The sequence below is a fragment of the Lactuca serriola genome, chromosome 6 (genome assembly GCF_051521515.1).
Source record: "Lactuca serriola cultivar US96UC23 chromosome 6, Lser_US96UC23_V15, whole genome shotgun sequence".
Lineage (NCBI taxonomy): Eukaryota > Viridiplantae > Streptophyta > Magnoliopsida > Asterales > Asteraceae > Lactuca > Lactuca serriola.
Window position 1 is genome coordinate 52,481,100 of NC_136413.1, and position 6,477 is coordinate 52,487,576.

At 34.9% G+C, this 6,477-nt stretch overlaps 1 long non-coding RNA gene across 1 annotated transcript; it reads right to left on the reverse strand.

Annotated features, from left to right (window-relative positions):
- Positions 1-317: 317 nt before the first annotated feature.
- LOC145058584 (uncharacterized) lies at positions 318-1,601 on the reverse strand. Its single transcript, XR_013686428.1, has 3 exons — positions 1,196-1,601; positions 670-951; positions 318-581 (listed from the first exon to the last, which is right to left on the reverse strand). It is a non-coding gene; the product is annotated as an uncharacterized LOC145058584 (long non-coding RNA).
- Positions 1,602-6,477: the final 4,876 nt, after the last annotated feature.

The following is a 6,477-nucleotide window of genomic DNA, read 5'->3' on the forward strand; positions in this document are numbered from 1 at the left end:
ACGCGCAAATGCGTGTCAAGGAAGGCCATGTCATAAAGATAGACGACGCGCATTTACGACGCGCATTTACGACACGCATTTACGACGCGCGGTTACGACACACAATGCGTATCAAGGAAGGCCCTGTCATAAAGGAAGACGACACGCATTCGCGTGTCGTAACCTTACGACGCGCGTGTTAATGACACGCAATGCGTATCAAGAAAGCCCCTGTCAAGAAAGGCCATGTCATAAATGAAGATGACACACATTTTTGCGTATCGTAATTTTAAATTAAAAAAAAAATTATTTATGGATTTACTTATTTTCATATTAAATTTGCATTTTATGTCACATAATGGAAAATAAAATACCATATACAAATAATACAATGCATTGCACAAAAGTTAATGTTATACAAATAATCATTCGAATAGTAGACAAATGTAATACTACAAATAATCATTCCAATAGTAGACAAATGTAAGATTTCAACATTTTTTATATAATTAACTAAATTATTAGCCAAATTTCCTAAAATACCAACATACTTTTCTATGAAGAGCATTAACACTATTCTTTTCCATCAAAAACTTCAAAACCTGCATAATTAATTTAATGTTTAATCAGCTACAGGTCAATAAGGTAGGTTTAAGCAAAAGAGGTTCATAGTAGTAAGATTTTACTTACCACTGTTGTTAATGACATTGAAAGAAGCAGCCCAACAAACACCCCCTCAGAAGGATTATTACTAAATGAAACCACAAACAAAGTTAAAAAGTCAAGTATTTTGTGACAACCCCGGAACCAGGGGCAAGGCTGTTTTTACCCATGGTATGACCTAATACATGATAATAAAGACTTGTTTAACAAAAAGAAAAATGATTTCTCACGTGACATCACTATTAAGAATTGATGAAAGAGGGTACTCCACACTGTATTGCCAACAAGCTTGACACCAACACCTAAAAGCTGGAAAAAACAATAACAGAAATAAAAATAAATGTAAGATTTGAGATAACAGATGCATAATTCACATGTCTACTTTTACAAATTTATTTTATGCAACATATATGCAGCTGACATGAATGAATTATACAACAAGTTAGGAGTAAAATAATGGATGGTTGCATATTTAGTATGATAAATAAAGAGATTTGTGGCATAAGGGTGCATAAATAATAAAAAGCAAAAAGGAAGAGGAAAGCTGACTTACATAATCAGCAAATTTCTGAATTGGTGCTTTTAACATAATACATAAGAGTGGTCCCGAAGGGATAGCTGGCAGCAAAAAATCTCAGGCAAAAAAAATTCCAGGAGAAAACAGTTAGTACCTCAAAAGCAAAGGTTTTATAGGGTTAGGCATGCACCAGCAAGACAGGGACTAAGATTATAAGTGATGTGAATGAGACATAGTAATTAAAGGAATTTTTGTTACCATTGTTCCATGCATAGTGGTTGGGGTAGAGTGTTTTTCCATCACTGTTAACACGGAAGGGTCCAAGTTCTTCCATGGCTCCATATCCAAACAACAAGCATCCTAGCCCAGTAGAATACCTTCATTAATAGTGGTTCGATCTTACTCTAAATTTTGGTGCATTTGGATGATGATCTTTAGAATCTCCATTATGATTCATGAATATTCTAATTAATTTGGTATTGTAGAATGTAGATTGGTATCTGCATTATTAAAGTTCATAGGACTTACTACTGACTCACTTTTCTTTTTTTAATCATTAGCCTTATGCAGCTCTCAAAGCTAGAGAATATCTTGATAAGCCTGCAATACATGAGATAATGGTGAAGGTATGTAGATTATATCTTATATTTCCTACACAAATATAGACAACTGTATGCTGATGTCATTATGCAGGTTAGTGCTTATCTGCTTGGAGAATACATCCATCTTTTGGCCAGACGACCTGGGTGTAGCCCAAAGGACATTTTTGTCATTATACATGAGAAGCTTCCTACTGTATCGTGAGTATTTCTATTTCTATACATCTATGTTTTCTTTTGTGATCATCATCTATTTTTTTTTTGTTTCTACAGGACTCCAACAATATCCATTCTTCTCTCAACATACGCAAAGATTTTGATGCACTCTCAACCACCAGATCCCGAATTACAAAACCAGATCTGGGCAATATTCAGCAAGTGAGTTTATAATAAATACTGAGATACAACAAAGAGCTGTACAGCTATTCATTTTCAATAGCACACTTGCAAAAATTTTAAACTTTTAAAACCCATCTTAGAAGGACTAAAGGTTAGAAAGGAGAAGTAATGAAGCTATGAGTTGAGAAAAGAGTAATCACAGCAAGGTCTCTAAAACAGACCTGCTGTTCAAAACGGATTTACTCCAAAATCTAAAATAGAAACATAGCTTTAACTAAATTTTATAGAAAACTATGATTGTTCAGGATTCCAGAACTATAAAGAACTCCTTCTAACTCCAAAGGATGAATTAAATATGAATTTTACAAAAAGGTGTATCACTTCTATCTCCAACAAGACAGTCAAGTGAGGTTGGCCAATTCTACCCAACTTGTGAGTAGAATTCGTCCAAACCAAAATTCAGAGAAGTAAAGGACATACAAATGAAAGTCTCAGAGTTGGAATTGAATGAAAAGCATTTCCCAAGCTCCGGATATAAAATTCACATTGTGGACAATCACAACACTAGTAAAAGCTGGTGACTGCCCACTGATCTGGAGTCTGGATCAATTCTAACCAATTTATAATTGGAAATAACACCCCATCTGCTCCAGATCTTAAATTCATAATATCAGGAACATATAGAAACTTGGAATCACTCTGGATCCTTTTCCAAGCCTTATAAATGATGAAAACAAAATGACATATCAGAACAGACCCGGATCAGACCTAACAGCAAACATTCCATTCTTGCACATAGATAACATCCTTACCAGTGAAGTTGGGCTGCTTAAGAAAGTTAGCCAACTCAATTTGTGAACTTTGGGAACTGGTTTGGGGTCCGTTTGAGTTCTATAGCTCAAGGTATGATTTTTACAATATGACTATAGATCTGATGGAAAACAGAATCATAGCCACCCGTTTTGGATTTTTCTTATAGATTGCTTTTTAATGTTAATCAAAATACAACTGTTTCAAGGAACTCAAAACCTCATCAAAAACAAAGATCAAACACATATTGGTCAATGGGTTCACTTTCAGATAGAAGTATGGCTGATTTAATAAAAATCCCAGAGCACAACAACAACAATCAAATTCAAAACAATGAGGATCATAGACTTTGTGCTGAAGCATCAAGAAATGAAATTGAAGTTTTGAAAAGTAATGTTTCAAGGTTGGGAACGCAAGTGGAAATGTCAGATTTGGAGTTGGAGTCTCTTCGTAAGCAAATACTTAAAGAGAATAAACGAGGACAAGATATGTTGAAGAAAGTAACTGAACTTCAGGAGGAGAAAGAAGCACTTGAAGAGGAAAGGAAAAAAGATATTGCTACAATGAAGGAGTTTTATGGTGAACTAGACATATGTATGAGTAGAAAGAAACAGACATCAGTTACTTCATTGTTGTATGTAATGAAAAAGAAAACAAAGGGCATAAATGTAAATTAACTTAGGAGCAGTAAGAAGCTTTAAGTTTAAGATAAGGTTAAGCTTTAAGGTTAAGCTTGCATAAAGAGACACTAACGTGCTTCTTTTTTACTTAATAGAGTTAATGGGTAAAACACTTAATCTACACAACTTTATGGGGCTGTTTCTTTTTCATGTTTGTACCGTTAACATTAGGTTACTCCTCTTCAATTCAGTTGGTTTCTTATAGGCAAAAAGAATGGTATTAATTTGTTTGTTTAGTTTTAATAGCAGAAAGTGAAAGATGGAAGAGTTTGGGAGGTTGAAAAGGGATTATTTGATAAAGATTCCCCTGAACAAAATTCATGGCAGGCATTTCCTGAGGAGAATCCCACAAAAAACTCCAAATCTATTAGAATAAGATTATAAGAAACAATGGGCACCAGAACAAGCAAGCAGCTGAAGGCCGCACCACCAGATGGGGTTTTGGAGAAGAAAGCTTCACAACGGTTCCTGCCTCTGCTAGTTCTCACTCTCAGGTAAACACAACACCTAATATCCCTATCATCACCACTAATTCCGGGCGTTCTAGTTATGGGGAGGAGTTCAAAAACAAAGAAAGTAATTCAGCTTCACGACCTGCTGGATGGGCTGGTTTCTAGTATTATTATTATATAAAATCATGTGTTAAAAAGATACTTGTCTCATGATCATGTGTTAAAAAATTCAGTTTTTTTTAGAAGAATGTTTGCCATAATGGAACCAAAACCTCTGGGAAAAAGCAGTCTTTTTAAGCTTTATGAACAATAACAGAGCTGATTTGGAAAAGGGGGACAATGAAAAAAAAGACAAACTTACCCATGAACTGACTTTTTGTTAGGCTTTGAAAGTTCTGAACAAATTGACCCAAGCACTTTAATGTCTGATAGAGGAATAGAAAGTGAAAAGTGAGTGTACAATCACATAAATGGAAAGTTTGACTTATAAGTTAAAATTTATAAAATAGAGTTGACCTGTGGTGAGGAAACATTAGCATTAATTTTTTATCATTTTTTATCTTAGTAAGCTTATTTACACTTTAATGAATAGATTGAAAATGAATTTGTTACTTTCTTTCATAATGATCAAAAACTACCTCAATAGATATGGAATTAAATTACCTTGCAATAGAGGAAGCTGACATATGCCTTCTTTCATATTCATTAGCTAGGTAGGTAAAAAACTGCAAAAGAGTAAATTTCTAGTGAGGGCCATAAATTCACAGTCATGTGTACGTCAGGTGATGTTATAAGGTCTGACTTAGGTGAGATGGCTCTTTCAAGCATTTCGTCAAACAGTTGGAGTGCATAGCTCCTCCCCTTTCTTTTTTGATCTATTTATTGGAATTATCACCACTTTGAGAGCATACAACTCCATTCTTCTTTTCAAAACATATAATTCAGCAAATAAGTTAACATATAAGGGTAGGAATACGAACTTAAGACTAAAACTGAAAACAAAATGACAAACCCCATCTCTCTTTGTAATCTTGAATTGGCTCAATAGCTAGAAAAAAAAAAGAATTAAAATTGATCAAAAACTACCTCAATAGCTTATTTACATCACATATAAGAGACTATATAACGTTAGTTTAAATAGTTGGTTCTTGATTTTAAGAAGTTATTTTTGTAACCTAGTTGTATATATTAATAATTGGATACCTGTTACATGTGGTTGATAGATAGCTTCCCAAACAGCAGCTAGTTCTAAGCCAATAGCTATAAGCTGAAACGTGAAATAAAGTTGTTTACAGAGATGAGAAGTAGATACAGGAAAAAATCAGAGGCATAAAGTAGAAATTGACAATACTAGATGAAATCGCACATTTAGGGAAAAATCATAATCCTTTTTCTTGATTGAGAAGATGAAGTCGAGATATGAATGAGAAATTGCGTGCCCCCTTATTTGTTGAATGACTGAAGAAATAGGGTAGGGTAGAAGCGTCCTTTTCATACCTTAGTGCAATCAAACCTTGGGCTTGTAAACCTGAGGAGTCTTAGTAAATGTATTAGGGTGGGGAAGAGGTGGAACGGTGAGCCTGAGGAGTTGATATCTAAACTTATGTACCAATGGTGATATATGTCATTCTTCTATGACGAGTATGAGAGATATTATTTGATAGGTGTGTAGTCGCCGATGTTCTAGCCTGAGGAGTCACAACACCATTACTATTTCAAATGTGTTATGTTTGATTAGGGTTTGCACATAGAAGGAAGTGAAAGTCGATCGGAGAGGAAGGGGTTTGCAGAGAGAAAGAAGGGAGAGAATGAAGTCGATTTTGGAGGGTAGAGAGCAGAGAGGAAGAGGAAGCGGGTGTTCAAAATTTTGGGGGATTTAGTTTCCCCCCTTACCTATCAAGGAGGCGCGTTTATTAAAATTATAAAGCGACATTTGTAGAGGACGCTCTTTTTATTATAGGTGCCCTCCGTGTTTTTAATATTTTTACACCAGACACTAATTTAAGGGCACTCAGTAATGCGTGACCTAAATCCTTAAAATTTTTGAAGAGATGACACTTTTTTAATGTCGCTCTCTAATGCGTAACATAAATCAAAGAGCGTCGTGTTTTGCGCGTCGTAAAAGGCCTTTTTTCTTGTAGTGCCTACATGCTTAAGCAGGGGCGCTCAACTTCAACCTTTATTGGCTAACGATAATAATTTTCCTGGATACATTTCTGGTACACGATGCTAAACATATTGCATCCCTCGGGCTGAGCAAGGTCGTGTTTTTGTCCCATGATTTCACTAGAATAAGGAAGCCACAAATGCACTAGAACGTATATAGGCTCAACTAAACATTTGGGTTTTCATGCAATTATCAACATAATTCTAACATGGAATCCTAATTTGCTTTTACCAAATTTCCTAAATTAATTCCTAAGTAAAATTTTGATATG